Source organism: Heteronotia binoei, chromosome 2 (assembly GCF_032191835.1).
Source record: "Heteronotia binoei isolate CCM8104 ecotype False Entrance Well chromosome 2, APGP_CSIRO_Hbin_v1, whole genome shotgun sequence".
Taxonomy (NCBI): Eukaryota; Metazoa; Chordata; class Lepidosauria; order Squamata; family Gekkonidae; genus Heteronotia; species Heteronotia binoei.
The window spans coordinates 144,900,928-144,928,892 of NC_083224.1; the positions used below are offsets into that span (position 1 = coordinate 144,900,928).

General features: G+C 40.3%; 1 protein-coding gene across 2 annotated transcripts in view; it reads left to right on the forward strand.

Moving 5' to 3' along the window:
• The first annotated feature begins 1,358 nt into the window (after positions 1-1,358).
• LRRC8B (leucine rich repeat containing 8 VRAC subunit B) overlaps positions 1,359-27,965 on the forward strand; it is a 47,771-nt gene continuing 21,164 nt past the window's right edge. Inside the window, exons 1-3 of one of the 2 annotated variants that reach the window (XM_060232167.1) lie at positions 1,359-1,453; positions 17,360-17,430; positions 18,433-18,508. The gene's annotated coding sequence lies outside the window, so the exon portion shown is untranslated. Of the gene's footprint in view, positions 1,636-17,359; positions 17,431-18,432; positions 18,509-27,965 lie in introns of both variants that reach the window. The other variant, XM_060232166.1, reaches the window with a different exon arrangement.

The following is a 27,965-nucleotide window of genomic DNA, read 5'->3' on the forward strand; positions in this document are numbered from 1 at the left end:
GTTTAGGAGAGGCACTAACAGCTTTGCTTTAAATTTGGTGCCCCTACCTCAAAACACCTGCCCCCCCCCGTGAACCCCAGATACCCCTGAAATGATTCTCCATTATAGCCCATGGGGCTCATTGACTATAATACTCCGCATAGGCTACAATGGAACAGCGGAAAAAATCTAATTTTTTACCCACTCCTATTATGCTTTTCAGTATGATTTGTAGCCTTGAGTCACAGTAAAAGTGGGATATATTTGAATTTGGTCAGGTTGCTAACATTTAAGCAACTTCCTGTTTGTTAAGTCAGGCAGGGTTTCAGACAGTTGACTGTTCTCTGTTATACTTGACCTGTAAATCTGTCATATTTCACATTTTAAAAAAGTAGACTGCAAGAGTCCCCCTCCCCTGAGCTCTGAAACTTGATAGGAAACATGTATTTTTCAAAAGGCTAACTCCTGAGCTAGAAACATTTCTTCCTTATCCTGGCTGCACTGATTGACTCGAGAGGAGGGAAATTCAATCTGCATGTGTGCAGAAGCTGAGATTCTACTGGCACTCTCCTGGGAGTAAGCCCCATTGAATAACACAGCATTTATAAGTAGACCTGCTGTTTAGGAATGCTTCCAGAGCCATAACCACAAATTACATTCTACTAGCCTCCAATTAGGTTCTGTGCCTAATTACCTTGTGTGTATCAACGTTAGCCTTAATTACTCCTGGGGAAACATACCCTGGATCAGTTAACACATATGCACTATTTAATCTGCTCTTCTTGCTGTCCTGCAAATATGCTGAATCCAAGAAGATAGTAACACTTATAGGACCTAGTAGGAGTCCAGTAGCACCTGTGATTCAGCAACCTTGCTGAACTGAACAGGATGGAAAAATGCATGGGAATCCCACACAAACCGCCTGGAGTTGCATGAAGGGATGAAGGCAAGCCCCGTTCCGAACTAAGGTGGTGCTCCGGCCCCATCTGAACAATTGTAAGGAGTCGGGACGGGGAGTGGTTGCTTTCGTGTCTTTATTTCCAACGAGCCCTGCGACGTGAAAGAGTCACTTTATCTTGACACTGAAAGCGAATCTATGGTGACGTTTTTGAGAATGGCAAGTTTACTGAAGGAAGTTCTATAAAATTAAAGAGTCTCTCTTCATACCCGGGATAGGTTGAAGCCACGCAGTGTTCGGCGGCGTCTCCTAAAGACACAGCCTGGGAACACCTTTTTCTGACAGGTGAAAACAAGATCGAATGCGAGCTCCCTTCGGCTTAGAGGAAGTTCAAGGGTTCCTTTTGTCTCTAGTCCCTCTCTCTCTCCTGGCCCCTCCCACTGTCCCCCCCCCCTTACGCCATGCTGTTCGTCTAATCAGCGGTTCCACCAGCGGGGCCTCCATTGGTGGATGCGGTTTATGACGCGACAAAGGAGCCGGGTGGAGCCTCGACCAGAGAAGCGCTGGTTGAAGCCGGTATTTGCGCCGCCCCCTTTTATATATAGATATATATATTTTATTCTTGCCTTTCCTCCTCCGTCTGTTAACGCTTTTCTCCTCACCCTGTCGCGTTGGGGGGCGTGGGGATATTGCGGTTGACCTGGCGGCCGCACGCACCGGGAAGATTGGCTGTGTTGTGGGAGACGCGGCTGGATCAGGTAAGCAACGCTGAAGGCAGAGATGGCTCACCTGGTGGGCAGGTGGGGGCGGCTAGATTTGTGTTCCCACGCGTTCCGTCAAGAGGCTAGGGAAGGGGGTAGCTCGCCTGTCGAAGGCTGCAGTCTACGTGGAAGTAAATCGCATTGAGCTCACATAGGGCTTAATTCGGAGTAGGTGCGCGCAAGAATGAGCAATATGTGATCTTCCGCACTGCAACAGTGAGAGCCCTTACCTGTTCATTCCAGTCTGTTCTTGATACCTGCTAAAATAATAATTTTTCTCTGCAGTAGCTTCCGAAGTTCAGTCATGCAGCTTGTTCTCTAGAGTCAAGAGTAACTTCTGGCATGTGAAAATGCAAGGGGGAAAAAAAGTTCCTTTGAGCATGTGCCCTTTCTTTACCCCTGAGTAGCTGTAACCACCACTTGTTGTAGATCACAGGGAAGGGTTGCTAAGGTTCTAAGTAGGAGTGAGCTCCAAGACTGAAATTTCCCAAATGATACCAAGTTTTTTAAATGGCTCATGACTTTAAACAGCTCTGGGGAGTAGCTGTTTTGACAAGATTAGTAGCTGGTATTTTGCTGTGTGTTTTCCCAGTCTGTGACCCCAGGTTACTGCAGTCTCCATGAAAAATCTATGAGCCAGAGATTTTCTATGTTGCTTTTGGGATATCCCACTTGATGAGAGGGGGATCAGGGATGTTTATAAGATCCCCACACACACATTGGTTCATCTTCCCTGGCGTTGTCCTGAGATATAATTGAGTATATGTCTTAATGTGTGTTTCCCATAATGAACCATGAATGTGTGGCTTCTGAGTGTGTGTGTGTGTTAAACAAAGCTTGCATGTTTCAAATGTCAGCCTTCTGTATTTTATAGAAATTGTTCCTAAATCCCAAGAGGGATTTGAAGACTATTGCATGAAGATGGTAAAATATGCCTGAAGAGTGTGTCTGCACATGTTCTCTGTGTGAGATAGTGGTTCATATGCATTGATGCAATAAGTTACTCATGAAATCTCTAGTTTGGAGCAGATGATTGGTTGTGTTGCCAGATTTTGCATACTTACAAGACTGGTATTGGCACTGAGTTATTCACACCACCCTATCCCAGGCTTCAAGTTATTAAGCAATCCTTGCTTGTGCTTTCAGTGCAGCAATAAGAACAGAAAGTACAGTTTATCTTTAATTGCACTCACCAAATAGGCAAGTTATTTAAACATTAAATAGATTTGCATGAGTATTCCCCAGAAGAGATTGCTTCTGACTTGAATCTGCCTGCTAGAGTAGCCTGAAACCCACAAAATGTTCTACTGAAGTTGATTGTAGATTTATGCCTGCATCCTCAAATGACCCCAGAAGTTTTGATGACTCATTTTAATTCTTCTCCAGTGAATGTCCAAATTACTGAACAGTCAACAACTTCAGAATAATCTGTCATGGGAGGGCAAACGTGAACTTTGATTTTTAAAGAGATTATCCATATCCAGTATATAAATGCCTGTTGATGACCAGAGGCTACTATAAACTGAGGGTCTGAAGACTTTTTTTTAAAGGATATTAATTTCAAAATTACAGTTTAGATTCATAGTCTTTGAAAGCAGAATAACAGGAAAAGTCAGATTCAAAAGCAAAGTTTAAGAAGGTTCCTTAGGCTGGGCCAGCATCTATCTATCAAATAATAATAATAATAAAAATTTGCCGAGGCAGGCTCAGGGCGGCTAACAACATGTCCATACAGTAATTTATACAAAACTTTAAAATCAACATTAGTCTTAAAACCATTCTAATTTACATTAGCATAAATTGGTAATAGCAATAGGCATTTCTGGTGCTATTCTGTCAGTTAGTATGATGGCAAGAGTCACTTAGATGAACCCATCAGTCCATCAATCCTTCAATCAGCAGTCCGCAAAGGCCATCCTGAAAAGAAATAAAGCAACTGAATGGGACAGCGCTAGACAAACAAATAAGAAGAAAATAGATAAAGGGGTTCTTCAGCAAGAAAGGAGACAGAAGAGAAAATACTGTGTGTGAGGATGGAAAGAGGGCAAGATTGTCATAGGGTTGCAAGTCATAAAGGATTTTAAAGGTCATTTTAAAGAATCATGAATTGAATGTGGAAAGAATAGGTAACCACTGCAGCTGCTTTAGAACTGGCATAATATACTAATAGTGGCTGCACTCTTTAATGAAGCGAATGGCTATTTTTGGCATATATTACAGCATTTGAGTTGTCTTCAAGAGGCCCACGTAAAATTCATTATAGCAATCCAATCTAGAAGTGATAGCAAAGAAGCATAAGTCAGTGTTACCTGGTCAGTGGAGCCTAGAAGAGAAAAACATTATGAACCCAATGCAGATGAAAGAAGGGTAATTTACTGATCAAGTGTTCATGAAAGAAGCCGCTGTTAGCAACAGCTCCAATCCTCCCCCCAAAAAACAATAAGACTGGGCCCAAGAGCACATGCCCTATCCTCAAAAAAACCCTCTTTATATAATTTGTTAATAACTGTTTTACTTGATTTTCAAATGGTAAGTCAATTTTCTTTGGAGCATAAGCTTTTTCTGTAAGTGGTGGCTTTTATTTTTTCTGGGAATATCGAATTATACATCACCATTGTAGAATAAAATACCATTATGTACTTCTGCCTACCTTCTTGCTGTGAAATGGATCCTCTTTCCTGAATCAGATTTTAATTATGACACTCAGAAGTCAATTAGCTCTTTACCTAAAAGAACACTGATTTTTGTTGTTGTTTCAAATGTGTCATTAATTGCCAATTCAGGAAGAATTGTTCTTAGAATGAAAGCTAAAGGATGATTAAGAGTGTAGTTTCTGCACCACTCCATTAAACCATTTGAAGAAGTCCGGTGCCATCTCAATGTGCTCACTATCTGGCTCAACTTTTTTAGAAAGTCAGTATTCAAATACATGCTTGAAGTGTATCCAAAAGCAAAACACAGCTGGTGTGCTTAATCGTAGACATCTCTACTGAAGTGTCTATTTAAATATACCCAAAGAAGGGTTTTTTAGAGTGACATTGACTATATCATCCTGCATTTATCTAGGAGCCTCAGAGCAAGCAGATTAAGAAAATTATATGCATACTCAATACATGTTTGTTTACTTCATTCCTCCTTTCCCCTTTATCTTTATTGGTTGCTACATGCAGATCATAATTTCTGCTGTGTAGTTTGTATTGTAACACTGAAATCCTAAGTACTTTTAAGTGGAATAATCATGTATGCCTCTGAGCTCCTTTGAGGAAGGGTGGGATAAAAATGTGATAGTAATAGCGACATATGAGGATATGATTGTTGCACTTCAGGTTTATGTGTTTAGCAATGTCTCAACCTTTAACATTTATATTAATTTATTTGACTAAGGAAAAGCTTCAATGTCTTTATTATTTATTTCTGTCAATTTGTAGTCCGCCCTTTCCCATGGTGGGCTCAGGGTGGATTCCAACATGATGAATAAATTTTGATGAATAAATAAGTGGCAGATTTCAAAGACCTGGTTTTAATTATAGAAACTTAGCAGGTTTTTCTGCCCCCTTCTGTGAAAGCCTTATTTTTCTTTAAAAAAAGTATTAACTTGCATACCACGTCTCTTGCTGTCCTCTACCTTTGTAACCCCCTTTCTTTGCTAAGGTATGCCATTCTTCAGACAACTTTTGTTTGCTTCAACCATTTTTGTTCATTGTTTTCCAGTTTTGTAATTCAAGTCCTACTGAATTGTTTGTTGGAGGTCTTTGCTGTTTGACTTGTTTTCTGTATTTTGTAATTTGCATTGAGTCTTGGTGAGAAAGGCAGGCTATAAATGAAGAGAGAAATAATAAATAATCACCTATGAATAACTTTTCTTAGACTTATAAGTATTTAAAACATAATTATAAGAACTGTTCAAACATACTGAGAAAGTGTGTGTGTGGGAAAAGTGTCTTAATACTAGAATGGTATAATGTTAAGGTTGAAAAAGTTAAATCTATTTGAAGTTGAACAAGTTAAATCAATTTGAACCACTTATAAGTATGCCAACTGTGATGCTCCCTTGTTATTATGAGATAGCTTTTATGTAATGGCTTTAGGATAGCACACAGACTGCTGTGTTCCTCCCTGTCTTGTCATTTTGTTCAGTGTTGCAGCTTTGCATGACACTTGTATACTGTCAGTTGATGACATTTCTTCTGCTGCATCAATGTAATACTTTATATCTCCCTGAATTTCCAGTGCTATGTATTTTTGTGACCTTATGCCAGTACAGTTGTTATTGTGTGAAGTCTTATGCCTGGAGGGGAGGGTGTAGCAAGTCCCAGGCTGTGGTCAGACAGGAAGTTAAATCCAGTGTAGTTGCTGTTGCCCTGTGGATTTTAAAATGCAGGTTCAGACAGCAAGATCTGCCTCCTGTCCCCCAGTTGTTGGCACCAGGTGCTTACTTGTCTTGGAGCTAGAGTTTCCAGGCACTGGGAAAAGTCCAGTGTTTATGGGTGCTCACAGTTTCACCCCATACTTCCAGATGTCTGGATCCTCTGTCACATGCTCAAGCCATTTGGGGAGGGAGGCTTCTGGTTTTTGGCCATCATTTTTTCCTTCTAGGAAGTGATGTGTGCTTAACCACATAGTTGCCCTTGGCAACTGAGTGATTTTACACATGCGCACAAAGACCTGTACGGATAAAGAAACTGTCTGAACCCCCTCCCACCATAGCTACCGCACAGTGGACATCTGGATCCATCAACCATGGGGTGAGTGTGGGATAAGGGTGGCGTGTCAAGTCAAACTATTTGTTCCAAAGAAATTAGAGACACATCCAGACCTCACCAAGCCTCCAGTGTGACCCCAGCCCCTAATCGGCATTCTAATCGTGTGTATTTTGTGTATTTTTTTTTAAATCTGGAACATGCCTTCATTCTCAGTGTGAATTATGCAATAAAAAGTCGTCCTTCAGAAGGTGGTATATTGAAAAATGGATTAACAGTGCTCACGGATAAATTAGGTTCTTTATCAGGAATGATAATTTGTTTCTGTTAAGCCAATCAGTATACCAGGAAGGCATTCCTGTAATTTGTTCTATGGAGGGCATGTTGTAATGTTTAGTTGTCACTAAAAAAGACACTTGATAGAATGTGTACTTGTATAACAATGTTAAGTAACACTTGCACCCTTATATAACTTTAAGATTTCCTATATTACATTGTGCAGCTTCTCTGGTAGCATATAAAGAACATACTTGTGTTTAGAAATTTTCTTCATGGAAGTGTGGAACTAAAATTAATGTAACTGGCAGCTGACAGGTCCTGTACTGAACATATTTGCTAAAATATGCTAAAATCCCTAGAGAGACCCAAACTTACCCTAGGGTGCTATGAAAGGCTGCGTATTCTTTGCCATTGAAATTCCATGTTCTACATAGGTGCAGCTTCCCTTTCACAGTACTCTAGCAATAAGAAACTGAGTCTGACAGAGTTGCTTGACACACCTACAAAGTTCAGGAGATGAGTTCTCTAAAACAGTGGTCTTTAAGCTTTCCAGGCTGATTGGTCATGAGATCTCCATAGCTGCAAGCATGTCAATTTTGCAACCGGAAGAGGGGGAGCCAATTTTGCAACAGGAAGAGGCCTTAATGGTGTCAAGGCCAGGACTATAGGCAACAGACTTGGGGACAGGAAACACAAACCAAACATCAGGAGATGTACCATAGTGAGGAACAATCCAAGGTTCAGAGCCATGAAAGAATCTTCTCCACCACTGCCATAGGGGAAATTTCTCCGCTAAGTGACTTCACTGCATTGTCCTGGTATTTTTCTCAGCATGCATGTAAAGAGATGCATGAAGCATTACATGTTTGTGCTCTGCATAGCAGGTCCTTCCCATAGGCAGCAAAAAATGAGAGCTCTGTAAGGCATCATAACAGACCTGGAGGCCACAAGCCATGAATTGAAAACCGCTACTCTAATTCTGTGTGGATTACCCACTACTGTATGAACTTCAGGAGGCTATATTTACATATGGGTGAGCTGAGGATTCCCAAAAGTCTGAGCATAGGGTTTCATTAGTCTAGATTGCTACCTGCCAAGTCTGGAAATATCATTTTGCTCTCATATATATTAAGGCAAGTCCTTAACAAACAGAAATAAGTTTCTTCTTTAGTAGATATAACCCTTATTGGAGGAGCTTTTGATAATGCAGGATAACTGCTTAGAACATGAATAAAGGGACAGTTGAATCCCAGTTCCTTGTACACCATGCTCAGCAGAAATGTCAAATGTTAGGATCCTTACATGCTGTTAACTGACCAATTGTTTCTATTACTAATTACTGACCAATTGTTTCTATTACTTTATACTGTACAGTTATTTTACGGTTCTTTGCACCATAGCTTAGCTTGATGTGCGTGGACTTAAGGGACTGAAAGTTGGATTTTGTTGGTTTTTGTTTTTCATTTGGTTTTTTAAAAATAAAGTTGCAGTCAATTTGTAAACAGAGCTATTTGCTGTTTCATTCAAGCCATGTATTGGGGACATCAGCTTGTACAAGTGCAAATTCACATGAGGGATTCTAACATCAAGCCTCAGAAGTGCTACTTAAAGGTGTGATCATAGCTATTCAATACTATCCTTTTACAGGTGAAGAACTCTGAGGTTGGTAGAAGTGGTTATTTACAGTTTTTAAACAGCGGTTTCCGTAAACCTTTTTTGTGTTAGAAAGAAGGGGCTGCAGAATGAGCAACTAGACTTTGTCATGAGGACACAGTAGGAACTTAGATCCAAGTAGGCAGCTGTGTTGGTCATAAGAACATAAGAGAAGCCATGTTAGATCAGGGCAATGGCCCATCCAGTCCAACACTCTGTGTCACACAGTGGCAAAAAAAATTATATATATATATATATATATATACACACACACACACACACACACACTGTGGCTAATAGCCACTGATGGACTTCTGCTCCATATTTTTATCTAAACCCCTCTTGAAGGTGGCTATGCTTGTGGCCGCCACCACCTCCTGTGGCAGTGAATTCCACATGTTAATCACCCTTTGGGTGAAGAAGTACTTTCTTTTATCCGTTTTAACCTGTCTGCTCAGCAATTTCATCGAATGCCCATGAGTTCTTGTATTGTGAGAAAGGGAGAAAAGTACTTTCTCTACTTGCTCCATCCCATGCATTATCTTGTAAACCTCTATCATGTCACCCCGCAGTCGAAGTAGTAGAACAAAATAGGAGTCAATTGCACCTTTAAGACCAACTTAGTTTTATTCAGAACGTAAGCTTTCGTGTGCTCTTAAGCACACTTCATCAGACGAGGAATCCGGCACAGTGAGCAGAGCCACACATAGCTGGTAGGCAGTGGCTCAGAATGCAAAATGGTACAGATTTAAGATCCAATGACAGAATAGTAAAATTATCTGGTAGGCAGTGGTTTAGAATGTAAAATGGTACAAATATAAAATCCAATGACAGAATAGTAAAATTAACAAATTGAGCAAACCTTTGCTACTCAGATCACAGCCTGGTCTTAAAAGTGCAATTGATTCCTACAGTAGGAACTTCTTTGAAAATAGTATTGAAGGTGGAGAAGACTTTCAAACTTGTACTGAGAGGTACATGTAGCCATAGAACACTGGGCAATGCAAACTCCCACGTTTCTTCTTAATCCCAGTCCAGGATCTACCAATAGATTGCTGTCTACTTTCCACCTACTCCTGTGCTAAGGTATACCAACTAAGGAAATCATAGTGTTTCACCGCAGCTGAAGTCCAGGCAGTGTCACTTGGTTGAATGGTTGAAAGGTATTTGGGGGAGAAGACAATGGTTGAAAGGTATTTGGGGGAGAAGACTAGTCACTTTTGTGCAAAATACAACTGGTGTGTGAGAGGGTGACAGATAATACCATGAGATCTAGAGGCTAGAACTATCTTATTGGATCACCGTTCCTGAAACTTCCTATCCGAAGCTTTATTCAAATGTACCAGGTAAGTTGCTGTTTTGCTGTATGTACTCCTGAGGACAACCTTTGTCTTACCACCGGGCCTTCTTCCAGAGGTGTCCAAAATGTCCCTGAGCTAAAAGCCTAATATATTTGTTTGGCTCCTTGTGGCAAGAATGTTGGTATAGTGGTTAAGAGCAGTGGACTCTAATCTGGAGAACTGGGTTTGATTCCCCGCTTTTCCATATGAAGCCTGCTGGGTGACCTTGGGTCAGTCACAGCTCTCTCAACCCCAGGAGAGGAAGGGAAGGTGGTTGTAAGCCACTCTAAGACTTCTTTGGGTAGTAAAGAGCAGAGTGTAAAACTAACTCTTCCTCTTCTTCCTCCTCTTTCTTCCTCCTTTAGTGGAGAATATGAGAAACCTGTAGCAGCTAAGGGGATTGAGGTAGAAAAGCAATCACAGGAGTAGCATTCTCATGTGGTTGGCTCATAAAAATAGGTTCCACGTTCACTTTCCTCCTTATGCAGCCACAGTTTACTGCATGATGGTGAATTTTATTTTTCCTTAACACTATCATTTTATGTTTACGTATTGCATGTAAATCTGTCTTGCCAGATCAGTCTTACAATGTAAACATTTTTGAATAAAAAGTGATTTTTTTGGCTGAGTGGATGCATGGCTCCATCATTTTTAACTGCATTCCCTTCCACGACATATACAAAGTAGCTTTTGCTGTTTCAGAGTAAAGAAAAACAAAAATAAATTTAAATTCCATTTTTCTGTCTTAAAAGCTTTCAGGGGCATTGCGTTAATAGATGCCCAGTGAGAAAGCGTATGAATAGCCTCTAAATAAATTATGAGAGTGCTTCAGTATCAAACACAGACTTGCAGCTTTCAGTATGAGAACTAACTTCACATATTTTCTTCATTTGCATATACTTTTGTTGGTGTTTGCAGTGAACAGTTTGACCAGTTAATCTCATTTGGCTTGGTTGTTCAGAACAGCTGCTGTTTTTTCCAAAAGACAGCATTGACACATAACCAGTGATGTGTACGTTGAAAACCCATGCGTCTGCTTTGGTCTGGCTTCAGTGCCTTTCTTGTAAATGTCTCCTGTGAATTTGCCAAAGTAGCTTGAACAATCCATCCTTTACGAAGAAAGAAAATGATTGTTTGTTATGGCTGGAATAGTATTAAAAGTCCTTTTGATGGGGCAGGAAAGAAATTTTGACATGTTATGTCATCTATAAACATAAATAATGTGTATGCTTGGTTCATATAATGTGTACTTAAAGCACTCTGTGACTCTGGGTGAGAATGTAGTTACAAGGCTGTAATATGCATGAGTTGTTAAATTATCAGTCTAGGGTTTCTGATGAATAACTAAGATTATCACATACAGAATTCAGCAGTAAAGCGCCTTGTATGAATAAAGGTATTTTTTATTTTAAAATGCTGAATATCTTTGGTTGGCAGGCCATATTTGACCAATGGGCCTTTTGTTGTACATCTTATGGGAAGGGTGGTGCTGAGCAGCTGGTCTTCCTGGTTGGAACTCCTCCCCCTGACAACAGCTTATCCTTGAGGCTCAACTAGATGTGACAGAGTCCTCGAGTACACCATGAGGATACCTTCAACATTTTTAGGATGACATTCCTTGTATTTACAAATGCCTGGGGTGGCAGTCCTGATGAAGACTGTGACATGGGGCAGGAGAAGGGGCATCTCTTCCCCTGTCCATGTGCTGTTTTCAAGAGCCCAAACATCAGGGGTTTAGGGTCATGAAAAAGGCCTGTGAGGGGGAGCCTCCCTCTCATTGTAGTCCCAGCCAGGACAGTTGTAAAGTGAATTTCATCCTTAAAGTGGCAAAGGCATCTGTCACATCTGCATGAGCCCTGAGTTTGCCCCATTAAGTAATGTCAGATCAGGGTGAAGCAAGGGTTCTTCTAACCTGGGTTCAAGATGTCTCATTGGTTGGTAACTATTGGTCTGCTTCACTGATAGGATTTTATACAAGGCTGCTCCTTCCATCTGTTTTTCTTGCTGTACATAATTAGGCGGTTGTATAGAAACTGGGTGGAGTGATTAAGAGCGGTGAACTCTAATCTTTGATTCCCCACTTCTCCATGTAAAGCCAGCTGGGTGACCTTGGGTCAGTCACCGGTCTCTCAGAAATCTCTGTACCTCACCTATCTCACAGGGTTTCTGTTGTAAGCTGCTCCAAGACTCTCTGGAAAGTGAAGATCTAGGTACAAAGAACACCACAAGAATTGGGGTGGTGATGGGCTTTTGTTTGTCTTTTTATTAACAGAACAGTCAAAATTGATTCTTGTGATCAGCGTATATAATTATAGAATTTTTTTTAAAAAAATTTAACTATGGAAAATCTGTAAAAAACTTGAGTTCATTTCTAGTCATTAAGTATCTGTCAAGATAAAAAGGGATTATATTTATGGAGGAAATTTTCTAGTTTAATTCCTGTATAGTTTTTAACATAGGAATCAGTAAAACATTATTCATAGTAGTTCAGCTTCATTTCACTTGGACAAAATCTATTTATTTACTTCATTTATGCCCTGCCTTTTCTTCCAGTGGGGATCTAAAGCAGCTTACATCTCACTATTAAGTATCAGTTTTCAGTGGTATGATTCAAAATAATACTTGAACTGTCATCTGAGATTAGAATAACATAGCAGTGTGTTTCTTTTATTTGTACCTTGCCTTTTTCCCCAATGGGGATTCAAAGCTCTTAGTTCTCTCCTCCATTTTATGCTCACAGAAAGCATGTGAGGTAGGTTAGGCTGGGATATACTAAGTTTTAAAAATCTGTATTGTGTGTTAAAGGAATACTTTCTTCTTTTGATACTTTATTCTGTATTATGCATTAAGGCTATGAAGGCTGTTGCTACTTGTAGCAGAATACAGGTTCCAGTTTTAGAAAACATATTCTTAAAGGTGAGAGATGTATATCCTTTGACCAGATTCTAAACATAGCTTTTCTGTATAAAGGATATCTAATACTCTAGGTAAACAGACTGTTTAGTAGCTTTTAAAATGGGGATGGTCTGAAATAAGTCTTATCAATACTTTGATAAGGTTCATTTAAAGGTTGAAGGTCCTGTAGTTTAACAAACACTGCTTCATTAATTTCTAGTAAACATGAGCTAATACTAGAGGTATAGGGATGATTAGAAATTATCTCCAGCAGGAAGTGAGCCATGTACGTTTTAACGCATCTGATTCAGAGACCAGAACATGTTGGTTTCCATTGTAGTCTGATGCAATTTTTACAACCAGGTATCAGATAGCTATGGTTGTGTTATCAAATTCTCAGTGCCTGTGGATGATCTTAGTATCCTCAGGATCTGATTAGACCTTGATATTTAGTGTATTCATGCATCCTAGGTTAGTTGAGTCTGTCAAAATTATGTGCCAGTGTCCTTTGTGGCAAGCACTGCTGCCTGGTGGATACCTCTGGTGTGTTGTACTTATTAGCTAACAATAGTTGTGCTTTGTTCTCCTAATGGCATTAATACAATACAGATTTTTTTCCCCTCTTGCTTTGGGTATAATTGAAATTGTTATACGAGTTTGGTATAGAATTTTTCTCATTTTAATGTGTAGCCAATGAGGAAATCTGTGAGGAAATATTGGGCCCTAAGGTCCCCAGCAGATTGCAGCCTTTGAGTGATCTCATATACTTGTCATGTAATATCTTCCTGACATGTATCCACAACCATATGGGGAAAGAGACAAGTCCTGCATTACCATCCTCTGTAGTGATTGAAAGTCCAAGGAACCTGAGGGATGGTAAAGCTGAGTTCAACCACATGGTGAAGGGTATAGATAACTAACACACAGCAAACTAAGTGGCTTCTGAATGTCTGAATGAATTTATCCTTTATCTCACTTGCATCTCACTTTCCTCCTCTCTCTACTATTTCCTCTTTCCTCCTTCCTTCCTCGTTGCAATCCCCATATCCTCTCCCTGCCTTATTCTCTCTTTCTCATTTCTTCACCAACCTACCTTTTATCTGCCTCCCATCTTCAGCTATATTTATTATACTTCATGTATACCCCACTTTTTGCCAGTGGGGACCATAGCAGCTTACATTATTCTTTACCCCTCCTTTTTAGTCACACAACAATCCTGTGAGGTAGGTTTGGCTGAAAGTATGTAACTAGCCCAAAATCACCCAGTGAGCTTCCACAGCAAGATGGGGATTCAGACCTGGGTGTTGCAGACCCTTCTCTAAAGCTGTAACTGCTGCACTACACTGGCTTTCATAGGGTGGCCACTGTTGAACAGCAGCAAGCAGCCAGGCCTAGTTAAGTCATGCAGATTAGAAGGTATCAAGCCACTCAGAGGCTACTGTGAGGCATATGGCTGCTAGCCTTCAAGTGAGACCTGGAAATATCTCATAATTATACTGAACTCCAGACAACAGAGATCTGTCCCCCTGGAGTAAATGGCTGCTTAGGAGAATAGACTCTGTGGCATTATATCATGCTGAGGCCTCTCCCTTCCCCAAACCTTGCCCTCCTCAAACTCTACCACAAATTCTCTAGGAATTTCCCAACCTAGAACTGGCAACCCAAGTCAGGATTGGCCCCAATGAATCCTCCCTCAAAGACCAAAATAGGCTTAGAAAAAGTCCTCCCCCTGCCTTTTACTGAGAGAACCAAGCCTGCAATACTACAGTTGTCTAGCTACAGCCACTGTTGCTTTAAAGCTACAGATGCTCCTATTACCATTTTCAAATTTTAAAGCTACCCAGTGTTGTTTTTCAGCAAACCTGGGGCCCTTTTCAAGTTTGCAGAAAGATCTGTCTTGCCTGTTCACAGCTTCAGTTACTAGATTTAAGTATCCAAAGACATCCCAATTTCACTATTCGAATATGAAATAGGTTGGCTTGAAATAAGTCCAGCCTTCTGAGCAAAATAACTGGATCCGGATTTGTGGTAGATTTTTTTTTTTTTACAAAAGATCTTATGTAAATCAGTAACTTTGAGCCTTTACCTTGAAGACTGCTGTGGAAGTAATTGGGAAGGATTTTTATAATGATTTTCCCTCTTTATGGTCTACTAGGAATAAGGCCCATTGTGAAGAAAAATACAACGGGCTCTAAAAAGAGGCTCTGGGTGAGTGTCCCTCCACCCTTGCTGTCTTCCCACCCAAGTGAAGGCATTCACTCTCCCCCCCCCCCCACCTCAAGGGGAACTGATCTCTGCCATCTAGAAAGCAGTTGTAATTCTGATTGATCTTTAGCCCTCACCTGGAGATTGGCAACAATGGTCCCCAGGAGGAAGTGACATTGTATCTGTCTGAGATCCCTTCCCTCAAACCACACCCTTTCCAGGCTCAACCCCATAAATCTTCAGGAATTTCTAAACCTAGAATTGGCAACCCTATCTCCTTCCCTTTATAGGAGATAGAGAGCCTGCTTCGGTGGGGAGGACGGTATATTAACGGAATAAATAAATAAAATAAAAATAAATATATGCCCCTCTGACTTCAGCTGATCATCGCTTTTCCCCTCCCTGTACCCTCTACGAAGGAAAAGGACAGTCTTTTCCATTGTAGGGTGGGTGCAACAAAACAGCTTACATCAGTCACCTCTTCCCTCTTTGCTCTGAACACTGTGAGTCAGGTTATGCTGAAAGTTTGTGACTGGTCTGAAATCACCCAGTCAGCTTCCACAGCAAGAATTTGTGTCTGGCAGACCCTGTTTTGAAGCTATAACTCCTTTGTCCTCCTGAAACTCCACCACAGAATCTCCAGGAATTTTCTACCAATCTTGAACTGGCAGCCATAGTCAGGACTGGCCCCAAGGAGTTCTGCCTCAGAGGCCTGTAGTGATACCTTTCAGACCAACAGTCTCTCTCTGACTTTCTCTGGCTATTTCCCTTCTCCCTTCCTCAGCCAATCGAAGGAAGATTTTCTTTCTCTCCTTTGAATCAGTATGACAGGCGGCTCAGCCAATGGGAGAGTAGGTTTAAGCCAGTAACTGCCAGAACTAAGGTTGTTTGCCTTTCAGTGACAGAACCAGCTTTGCTGGGTAGCAGCAGCCACTCGAGCGGGAGAGAGGAGCAGATTCAGCCAGTGACACGCAAGAGCTCTTGATTGATAGTTTGACAGGCCAAAGGTTGATGCAGTGCAATCCCACTCAGTCCCAACCAGTCAGGAAGCTCAGATTTGCTTTGTGTGCATAGGATTACACGTCACTATAGTGTATATTACATTGATAGAACAACATTTAAAGTAATCCATTACAGCATTTTTTAACTTAATAAGTGCACACTATGCAGTGAATGATTCTTCCTAATGGGTTGTATCCTACCACTGCCCTCAGCAGAGAGCAGCATGACATGCTGGCACAAGATATGTCCCACCTTGCCCAGATGCAACACATTGCCTTTAGCTGAATGGAATGTTAAGGTACAAGCCATTACTTTGACATTTTATACTATCTGAGAAAGCTGCTCTTGTATTCAGTGATTGAAAGAACAGGAAATGGATGTTTGTCTTAGCAGTAGTATGTGCAAAAAGGATCTAGGGGGTCTTAGTGGACCATACGCTGAACATGAGTCAACAGCGTGATGCGGTGGCTAAAAAGGCAAATGCAATTTTGGGCTGTATCAACAGAAATATAGTGTCCAGATCACGTGAAGTGAAGGGTGTTGCTTTACTCTGCTCTGGTAAGACCTCACCTGGAGTATTGTGTTCAGTTTTGGGCACTGCATTTTAAGAAGGATATAGACAAGCTGGAACGGGTCCAGAGGAGGGCGACGAAGATGGTGAGGGGTCTGGAGACCGACCTATGAAGAAAGGTTGAAGGAGCTGGGCCTGTTTAGCCTGGAGAGGAGGTGGCTGAGAGGTGATATAATCACTATCTTCAAGTACTTGAAGAGCTGTCATATAGAGGATGGTGTGGAATTGTTTTCTGTGGCCCAAGAAAGTAGGACCAGAACAAATGGGTTGAAATTAAATCAGAAGTGTTTCCGGCTCAACATTAGGAAGAACTTCCTGACCATTAGAGCAGTTCCTCAGTAGAACAGGCTTCCTCGGGAGGTGATGGGCTCTCCTTCCTTGGAGGTTTTTAAACAGAGGCTAGATGACCATTTGACAGCAATAAAGATCCTGTGAATTTAGGGGAAGGTATTTGTGAGTTTCCTGCATTGTGCAGGGGTTTGGACTAGATGACCCTGGAGGTCCCTTCCAACTCTATGATTCTATTCTATGTTTCTAAAAACAAACAGAATCAGAAGAAATGCAGGGTTTCAGTAACTGGCATGTAGAGAGAAAGAGAGCAATTATAATCAGTGTAAAGAAACAGAAGAGAAGAAACAATACAAAAGGAAGGACAAGAAATCAAGAGCATGGTTAGGCACACTGGAAAATCAACCTGGAAATACGTTAGACTACTATTAGGACAAAATATGGAGAAATAGATTGGTTTGCAATTGGCAAAGATGTCAGACAAGGATGTATTTTATCCCCTGTGTCTTCAGTCTGTGTGCAGAACATATAAGTGAAACTGGATTAGGTTTAGACTGAGATGGAGTAAAAATTGGCAGAAAGAGCATTAACAATATGAGATATGAAGATGATACAGCATTACTAGCAGAAAATTGTGAAAACTCAAAATGTCTACTGATGAAGGTTAAATCAGAAAGTGCCAAAGCAGAATCATAGCTGAACATCAAGAAGACAAAAGTAATGACTACTGAGAAATCATACGACATTAAGGTCAATGAAGAAATTGTTAAAACATTTTTTATTTCTAGGCTCAATCATCAACCAAAAGGGAGCCTTCAGCCAAGAAGGAGACTGAGACTGGGAGTCGTGAAGGAGCTTGGTAAGATCCTTAAGTATAGGGAAGTGTTGCTGGCAACCAAGATCAACATCATTCATACTATAGTGTTCTCCATTACTATGTATACATGTGAAAATTGCATAATGAAGAAAAGTGACAGGAAGAAAGTAGATTCATTTGAAATGTGCTGTTGGAAGAGAGTTTTATGGCTATCATAGACTGCCAAAAAGACAAATGAAATGGGTTCTAGATCAACTTAATCCTGAACTCTCCCTAGAAGTTAAAATGATCAAATTGAAGCTGTTCTGCTTTGGTCAAATTATTAGAAGCTGAAAGTTACTGGAAAAAGACAATAATGCTAGGAAAAGTTGATGGCAGAAGGAAAGAGGAAGATGCATCGTAAGATGGGTTGACTCAATCAAGCCACATCCTTCAGTTTTCAAGACCTAAGCAAGGTTATTAATAGAATATTTTGGAGGTCATCAGTTTGTAAATTGGAAGCTACTTGAGGGCAGTTATAGCACGCCCAGATATGGTGGACAATAAAAGTACCTCTTTCTGTAGTTAGGGCCAAGGCATGTCCTGTTAGCTATTTGACTTCTTTCTATATACAATAGAACATCAGAAGCTGTACTAATTAATATCCATATTGTCTATTCTAACTGTACAGCTTTTCAGGCAGAGAAGTCCTTTCCAGCACCTGTGACTACAGGGCTATTGTACTTTTTTTTTTTTAAGCTATGTGTATAAAGTTCTCAGGTGGGCAAAATGTCACAGTTATAAGCTACCTTCCCATGTTCTTGTATTTGAAAGTTTAGGTCTCCAGGAAATAAGGTAGGTAAGTCAAGAATTAGTGGCTGGTTTTGCCATATTTTGTGGTTTATCCAAAATGGAGTGGTTGCTTTCTTTAGTCAGGAAATGTGTTGTGTATAAAGCATACCACTAGATGGTACCTTAGACTTCATTGTTTTTCAGTGTTTTAGTTGTCACTTAAGGAAACTTCTCTGATTATTGTAAATTTTTTCTTGTAATCCTGTGTTGCAGTGACTAATTCAGCAATGTGTCTATGGGAGCTGTCACACTCCAGAAGCAGAAATTGCAACTGACCGGCCTTTAACAGGTAATAGTATCTTTGTGCATTTATTTTAAGCTTTGAACTCCACCTAAGATCATGTTTCTCTCCTGTGACTAATTTCTTTTTTAAAGATTAGGGTTGATCCAGGTAGGTATTCATGTTGGTCTGAAGCAGTAGAACAAAATTAGAGACCAACAGAGTTTTATTCAGGGTGTGAGCTTTTATGGGCACACATATTGTCTGAAGAAGTGTGTGTGCCCATGAAAGCTCATACCCTGAATAAAACTTGTAAGTCTTAAAGGTGCTACTGGACTCTAACTTTGTTCTAAAGATCAGGGTTGTTACCTTTTCAATTACTGTTATTTGTATATTATTGTTCAGAAGTTTTAAAAAGTACTCCACGTTGATAAAAAGACAATTTCTCAGTAAACTGTATGACTTGGCATTAGACCAGTAAATTGTAGAGCTAACAAGAGAAAGTGACCCTTAGGATAGGCCAGGGATGTCCAGCGTGCAGCCCATGGGCCGGACCCAGCCCCCACAGGACTTGTATGCATCCTGAAAGCAGCTGGCTGTTGTCTGCTTCTATCTCCCTCTCTCTTACTTCTGTATCACAGTTTGTTTTTCCAGGCTCTCTCAATCACACAGGAGCTAGAGACCAAAGCCTTTCTTCCCTCCATTGGCTGAGGTTCCTCCCTTGGGGAGGAAGAAAAGGAGAGGGAGAGAAAGAGCAAGAGGTTGCTTTGCCAGCCTCTCTCAATCGCACGGAAGAGGTAAAAAAAAAAAAAGCGCATCTTTAAGACCAACAAAGTGTTATTTAAGCTATGAGCTTTTTGCCTTGCTACACAGAGAGGAAAAGTGTGTGAGTTTTGTTGGGCTCCTTATGCCAGGGCTCTCCTGGGTGCAACTGGGTTTCTCTCCTCTTTTTTACTATATCCATGGCCTTATGATCCAGTTTTTCTCAGTAGGAAAGCAATGTGAAGCATTTCGATGAGGAATAACAACAAGCCTTTGTGAGGTGAATAAGGCTGAGAACCTGTGTCCAGACCAAGTTCAACCAGCGCATTTACTTTGTAGACCTGGGATTTTGAATTTAGACTTCCCAGATAGTAGGCTGATACTGACCACTATACATTGCTGTTTCTCTGTTCTTGCACTGCCTTGTAGGAGTTGTAGTAATTTCTCTGGGGAAAGCTATAGTTTTGTAGACAAACACATAGCCCTCAGTCTGTGTCATGGTGCCTTCACATGTGACCAGCACACCAAGTAACTTAAGTTTAGGTTTATTGGATATATATCCCGCCCCCCCCCCACCACCAAAGCAGGCTCAGGGTGGCTTATAAATTTATGAACAAAAGCTCTCAATGCCTAGCCATTTCATGTTTTCCTCTAGCTCTTAGGGTCAAAGCATTGACCATGAAATTTCTGTAATGAATGTGAATAAATCAAAAATAGGTTTGTAGCTTACAGTACACCCCTGAACAACACCTGAATAGCATACTTAAGATTCCTACACAGGAATCCTACACAGACACTTTCTCCAGTTTTTGATGCAATAATTCAGAGCAAGAGGTGTCAATTATCAGACTGTTAAATAAACAAAATATTGCAAGAGTGCTAATCTTTTAAACATGTTTTGTTTTAAGGGGTTTTTTTAAAAAAAATCTTTGTGTTTGTCTCAATCCTTTATAAAGTTTATATCTCCTCTACCTGGCATTACATTTTATGACACACATAACATCTGACCCTGATAACAAATGAGTTCGACACCCCTGGTATAGGCAGTGCCCAAGATGTGGGTTGAGATGTCGAGCTGCTTGGAGCAATGATCACAACACCGTGAAATTTAACTCACATAAGTGGAAAGGTGTCCAGCTATCCAATAGTAGCAATACGTTTAGAGAAGATGATTTCACATATATTTTAATTTTATTTAAAATATATCCTTCCCAGGGCTTTTCTGGTAGAAAAAGCCTAGCCTGATGCCACCATTGTTTCACATAGGATCTTTTGTAGAAAAAGCCCAGCAGGAACTCATTTGCATATTAGGCCACACACCCTGACCCCAAGCCAGCTGGAACTGCATTTGTGCTCAAAAAAAGACCTGATCCTGCCCATCCTGTTTAGACCATGGTAGCTTACCAAACACTCCCCAAAATCCAAAAAATGCCAATTTAAAATATACAGACAATTACAGTAAAGATTCTCAAAAAGACTTGACAAGATGATAACAGACAGGCAGTTTGGGGCCATTGGGAGGCATCCTGAATTGGGCCAGCTCAAAAAGAGCTCTCCTGAAGCCTCCATACGCTCCTCAGTTAAGCACCTGCATCCTGTCTACCAGGTGGCTGGGCACCTCCAAAGCCGGACCGCTCTTTATTCCTTTAACAAGTTAAGCCCTCAAGCATTCCCAACAGTTTTTAAGGGTGGTGGTGAAAGTGACTTGGGGCAGCTTGGTGCTTTCACACAGCCAAGGCACCTCACATCCGCCCTGCGGCTTCCAGATGTCGACGGAGTAACTGCCTGTTTGTTCAGAAATTTGCTACCACTTCGGAAGTGGTAGCTTTTTGAGCTGGCCTGCGGAGGCCAGAGGACAGGGTGAGTACAGGACAGGGATGGGCAGCCAATGTTTTTGTGTGGAAGGATTTTTTGGGTCAATTTCAGAGCCGTCTCTGAGTCGGCCCAAAGTGCCGGTCGGTAATCACCCGACTTGTCCCTACTACTTACTGCCTATCAGCAAAAGCTAGCTCCATGTCCTAACATAGGAACTGCACCCTTTAAGAGAGCCCGTTAGACCAGAATGATTTTGTAAGCTCTGTAGAAGGCTGTTGTATCAATACCTTCTGAATCTACTTTAGAAGTCTGTTCCACAGTACTGAAGCAGTGATTGAAAAAAACCTGGGAACAACAGAGACAGAATACGTCCACAGGGCAAAATGGGATGTGTTGTTAAGACTGTAATTGGTGCATGGGTTAGTAAAAAGAAGAGATGGGGGCTAGTTGAAAAGAAATTTAAGGTGGCAGGCAGATCCATTCAGAAAGCTTGGAAGTTATTTAAAACCACAATAATAAAGAATTCCACTTGTTAGGAATGGTTTAAATGAGTCTCAGCAGTTGCCAGTATAGTTAAATAGCAGTATTAAGGAAGAAATAAGACAAGAGAGCTTGATTTTAAGTGAAAGTTTTGCCAAAATGAGGGAAATGAAAAAGAGCACGAAATAGAATTAAGTTGATACAGTAAGCAAAGTACAAAAAAAACATTTCCTAAAATATATCAAGAACACGAAACCAACTGGAAAAAATGTATGAAAGGAGTATTGAAAGAAGACAGTGAGACTGCAGGAAAGCAAAATGAATTGCTTGTAGACTGTGGAAGAGATTCAAGACATTATTTTCACATTAGCGCTCTCAAGCACAAAAGCTAAAGGATGATGGATTGTAAATAAAGTCACTTGGGTTTGATGGCATTCACATGAGAGTCTTTAAAGAACGTCAATGTGAAATGTCTGAGGCAATGGGGAAGAAAGCAGGAGAATCAGCAGCACTCCACCTGCTGAATTTGTGGTGGCTTCTTCTCTCCATCCAGTCATGCAATGCACATCTCTGCTTCCTCCTGTCGCCACCCTCCAGGCCCCCACTATGCATCAGAACATCGACATCTGCATAAGAAAATGTAGAGACTGATGAATGAGAACTTGTATGCCTTTTCCTCTCTAGTAGTGTAATTGCCACACCACTAGTGTAATTGCCAGGATGGGGAACATCTTTGCACTAAAGGAATAACAAGAGTACTATTGGCTCTTTTTTCTTTTTCTTTTTGTATATGTTAGATAGGTTTAGGATTAGTTGTACAGTAACGTTGTATAGTGTGTTAGTCTAACTAAGTAAAATGCTGAAAAGCAAAAAAGGCAGCAATAACCTTTCTCAGAGTCGCGTCTTAACCCTTGCCCCTAGATTTAATAAGAGATTTTCTTAAATGTATTTCAAAACCGAGGGAAAGTTTTTCACAAAAATAGAAGATTCACATGTTGTGATAGACAGATACTAAGCTAAAGACCATAGATGTTAATAGTAAATGAGAAAAGGACCAAGAATATTTTAAAAGTTTTGACTGAAATTAAGGAGGTACAGAGGGAAATGAATGAGCTGGGGGGGGGGGCAGAGAATTGAGACCTTGGAGTTAAAGCAATGATCAGTGTGAAATGCCTGGACTTTAAAAAATGAATGCAAACTTTTCTGAGCTGTGCCAGTGGACTGGAGGTGTGTTGACAGAACATCAGTATGTCCTCTTGGATTCAGAGTAGAATTTTCAGCCCAACTTCAATCCCAGGTAAATTGGCAAAAACACTGTTAAACTGGCATTATTAAACATATAGAACTCTTTGCAGAAGCCATGTTGCCAACCTCCAAGTGGGGCCTGGAGATCTCCTGCAACTACACTTGATCTCCAGACAACCAATATCATTTTCCCTGGAGAAAATGACTGCTTTGGAGGCATTATACCTTGCCAAGGTACCTCCTCTCTTCAGGTGTCTCCCCCTGAATCTCCAGGTATTTTCCAAACCATAACTGGCAACCATACTGGAAGTCCTGTCTCACCAATCTGTTTTAATAGTGTTATAGAACATTGGCTTACAAAACAAATGTTTCACTTAACAATCATGGAAAAAGAAGAAAAGTACCATAACAAATTAAGGAACAAAATGCAAAGGGCACTGTTTTCAAAATTGAATGAAGTAAGCCCTAAGTGCTTCAAAGCAAAATATCTTGAATCTAATTGAATATAAAATATTTTTAAATTTGTTCTTGATCTTTTGTATATAAATGGGATTGTTCCTAGTTTTCTACTGATCATGTTGATTGTCTAGCCACCTTGCATATTTCCTTTTCTAAGTTCCCATCTTGAACATTTGCATAGAATTATCCATCTCAAGTATGTTAGCATTTTTAGCTAGTTAAAACTTCCCCTCGATATTTTCTTAATAAGATTAATTTGATTCACTTCTAAACTATGAGTATTTTTAATAATTTTAGACCATGAGTAACAATAGCAGCATTTCTGAAGTAGTAGATCAAGCAAACCTGGGATTTCAGAAATATATTTTATCTTCTTTTTTCTAGCAGGGTAAAAAATTCTCGAGGCAGCAAAGTAAAACAAGGGCACTGATCTGAGCGGATATTGTCTTGATATCTACTTTATTTGCATCTTTGTGTATATGAAATATACAAGAATGAAATTACCATACAGAGTCACAAGTATAATTTCTAGCACTGGAATTGAAAAAATTCTAGGTGTTGGATAAAGATTTTAACTTTAATCAGGGTTTAAAAGCTGATGCTATCTGAGTTTATTGCTATTTAGCATTTCTCAGTATGTCTAGCTTTGTTGAAATCCCTTGAAAGGAGTTAGAGCTAATGAGGAAAATATTCAGGGGATTTTTTTATTCAGGATTATAGCAAGCAATCCCATTTTATGGTAAACTTCCCAAAGGCAGTGAGCAGAATGAGGTTTTTAAAAATCTATAGCTCTGTATGGTCAAATCAGTTCACTTTCCAGCCTATTTTTAATGTAAAAGAACTGAAGATGCTGGCTGACACCTGTTCATTTAGACCTGAGAAGCCTGGGTCCATTATTTCCTATGAGTGGCAGACCTATACTCTAATTTTAAAATAATGTAAATGGAAGGAGATGCTGGTTGGCGAGACTAATTTTTCCTCCCTGCTCCTGCTGCCTCTAAGAGGGTGGGGAAATGGGGGGGGGATTGCTAAAATGGTCCTGATTTTGGGAAACCCTTCCCCCACAAAAAATATCTCAAAACAGCAAGAAGAATCCTTGAAAAGCATGCCCTCCCCAAATCTAAATTTCAATATCCAGAAATTTCTGATGTGTACACCTCTAGGCACAAAGAGGAGCAACTTTCAGAGATTCCCCTTTCCCATGGCAGACTTCTGATTCTCCCAAGCCATTTGTGGGGCTCCCACATCCTCCAGATGTAACATTTGGGTGTATGTTGAGCTACTGTTGGGGCGGGTTTTTGGCAAAATCCCCCCTTCCTGTGTAAATTCTAGGTGGGATGAAAGCTCTTGTGGACATATTCATCAAAACCAGATTCACTTATGCAGTGCTATTGACTTTAACTTGGTTATATAAAGCCAAGATGCCCTGGCCCTGTGCGATATGTTGTTGATTATAGGAATCTAGCTGACCTGAACTATTTAATGGCCGCCAAAGCATTTTAAATAAGGCTGCATCAGGTGCGCACAGCTTCCAAAAAGTAAACTGAATAATGAATATCAGAGTGAGATCTCAGTTCAAGCAATTTCACTTTTAGGGAACTTTAGAAAGTAAGACTTTAATTACACTATTTAGAAACACAAGTGTTCCCAGTAGTTTTTAATTGCTCCTGTTAGTTGCCTTAAAGGATTTCAAGTGACTGGAATATTGTCTGATGACTGTAACATTTATTGTTATTATACAAATAAAATGTGGCTTCATGCTGTGGTAATAGCTTCACCATCCCTACAGCTCCTTGTGCTAAAATTTTAAGATCTGGTGTTCCTTTCTTCTTTTTGGCTATAATGATGCAAGGAAGATCCTTTCTACCATGTTCTTAGGTCAAGAAATAAAGCTCTTCCTTTGTAGAAGAATGGGAGGGGGCAGAGCTGCAGTTTTCATGGCAGCAGGATAAAAGTTTGATTGTAAGTTTTTAGTATGTTCTCATTTACTGGATCTGTGACACTTGTGTGTAGTGCAGCCACTGCCCCTTAAGTTACAGATGTAATTTGTTCATATTTAGAGTCTGTCTACCTTATCCCAAATGCAGGTCACAATTACAGTAACATTGTGCCTAAAAGCTAACAGTCCACATCGTACAAATTTACCTCTTGTGGCCCTCCATGGGTGCTTTGTTATTTTTCTTGGCTTATGTATCCTGTGCAAAATAATACCCCTCTGTCCAATGAAGGGAGCCCCGTGGCGCAGAGTGGTAAAGCTGCAGTACTGCAGTCCAAACTCTGCTCACGACCTGAGTTCGATCCTGGTGGAAGCTGGGTTCAGGTAGCCGGCTCAAGGTTGACTCAGCCTTCCATCCTTCTGAGGTTGGTAAAATGAGTACACAGCTTGCTGGGGAGAAAGTGTAGATGACTGGGGAAGGCAATGGCAAACCACCCTGTAAAGTCTTCCGAGAAAACGTCATGATGCAAAGTCACCCCAGAGTCAGAAATGACTGGTGCTTGCACAGGAGACTTCCTTTAAGTCCATTGACTTAAGTGGACTTGGACTGGACTGTTGTGAGTACAGAGTGGCTTTCCTTGATCGATGCATTCAGCCAGCATGACCATCCTCTACAAGCTACCCAGCCCATTGCAATACAGTGTCAATTCCTATCTGTCCACAAAGCAAGTGTTCAAGATCTACACGAAGAAGAGAGATGGGTATGCCAAGCCTTGCAGCATATATTGGCCTATGTGCTTATCCATAGGGGTGAAACAAACATAAATAAATGAGCAGAACACTTCAAACAAAAATTGCATTATGGAAATTATAATGAAATGGCTTTGTCCAAAAGCTTTAAATTCTAATTTAAAAGCAAATTTAAACACTGATGAGGGGTTTTTTTTAAAGCCAAGTTCTGAGTTCTGTCATTGATTGGTTCATTGCTGTCCCATTGTATCTTAACATATTTATAAATTGCTGCATTCCCAAGGATTATGGGGTCTCATCATTTTTCTCTTTTTCTTTTTTTTTGCCTCATGGAAGAAGTTTGCTAAATGGAAGGCAAAATGCCATAGCCCTCTTAACAAAAACAATATAAGGAAATCCTCGGTAACAAGTTAACCAGTATAAAGATGCAATAGACTGTCTCCACCGAGCTATCACCATCAATATTATAAATGATTTTTCAAACACTATGATTTCTTATGAAACTGCATTTTTAATAAAGGCTCTGGCACCTGGGTGGTGCACACAGGTGCGCAACAAGTTACAAACATGAAAATTGTTTTGAGAACCCTTCCACTTGCAAGCAATGAGCTAGTTCCAGTTAGAGAGTATTACTGGAGAAATGGGTTCCCATTTTAATAGCCAAAGCTAATCTGATAAAGGACTTCAGAACGTGAAGCATTACCAGAATGCATAATCAACTTGACTGTTGGCTTCTGTCCAGAATTTTCACCGATTTCTGAATACAACTAGAGTTTTTCGTAAGAGAAGCACTCTCATTTGTAGAATTACTGGATGTTTTGTTGTGAAGGAACTGTATTTTGATTGTTTCATTGTTTGTAACTTGTTGCATGCTTGTGTGCACCACCCAGGTGTCGGAGTCTTTCACCGTGGACTCTTTAATGAATGCTATTGTAGCAATTCTTTACTTAAAAAGCAGTTTTATGAGAAATCATAGTATTTGAAAAATCATTTATAATATTGACAATGATAGCTTGTTGTGTCTTTATACTGGATAGCCCATTTAACGACAAGGTGATGTTACTTCCTGGCTCCCTTAACTGGTGCTCATGCTGAAGTACAAGCAGAAGGTGATTTTCAGCAAGGGGAAACAATTGCTTGAGGCAATGGCACTTACCCCCCTACTATGTCTTAAGCGTCTTAGTATTCCCTTAACTTGAAAGTAAATTTTCAGATTTCTTCAGATTGCAGTTCAGGGTGAGTTACTGAGCACAGGTGGCATTATCCCTATTACAAAAAGCAAATGCTGAATGGCAGCACAGCAACCCTCCTGAAACATGCAAGGTCCACTATGTATGGACAGGGTATCAATCCACTAATATTGGTCATGGCTAGTTGATCTCTGATGTAAATTAGCTAGAAAAGTTCTTGAATGTGGTACAAATCTGCCTTCAGTTAAAGTGGCGGTGTTTAGCCAGCTTTTGTAAATTTTGGACATTTCTAGCTGCCTTGGAAATAAAGAAACAGGTGTGATCTATCCTATATTTGAACTGAGTCAATGCTGCTCTTCACTAATGTGTTCAGCTCTATTTTTTCATTGTTGCTTTCGTTCAATAAAACAGTAAACAAATGACAATCCAGGGCTTTGGGTTATGAAATGCATATGTGCATTTGCTTGCTTTGCTTTTTTGAGACACAGCTGATGGATTAATGCATTTCTGGTTTCTTTAACTATCTAAATACTATGCAGAGTGGCAGAACAAAGTATTCAAGTACGGAGAGCTTTCTAGAACAGAAAGCTGGTACTTCCAGGCAGATAGAAATTACAAGATTTCCCCTTCTTAAAATTCAGAGACCCCTTATGTTCAAATAGAAGAATATACATAAAATGATACATTATGGATCACTTGAGTACAGTAAAAAAGATGCTGTACAACTATACTTAACTAGGCAGATGCTTCTATGGGTTGCAGGTTAAATAACAGAAACTGTGATGGTTTTGCCACTGTGTTGTACCCAATTAATCTTGTGTCACATATTCTGTGTAATTTACAGTGTCTCGTTTGCAAAGCTGAAGCAAGCTTTGGATAATGTTGTATA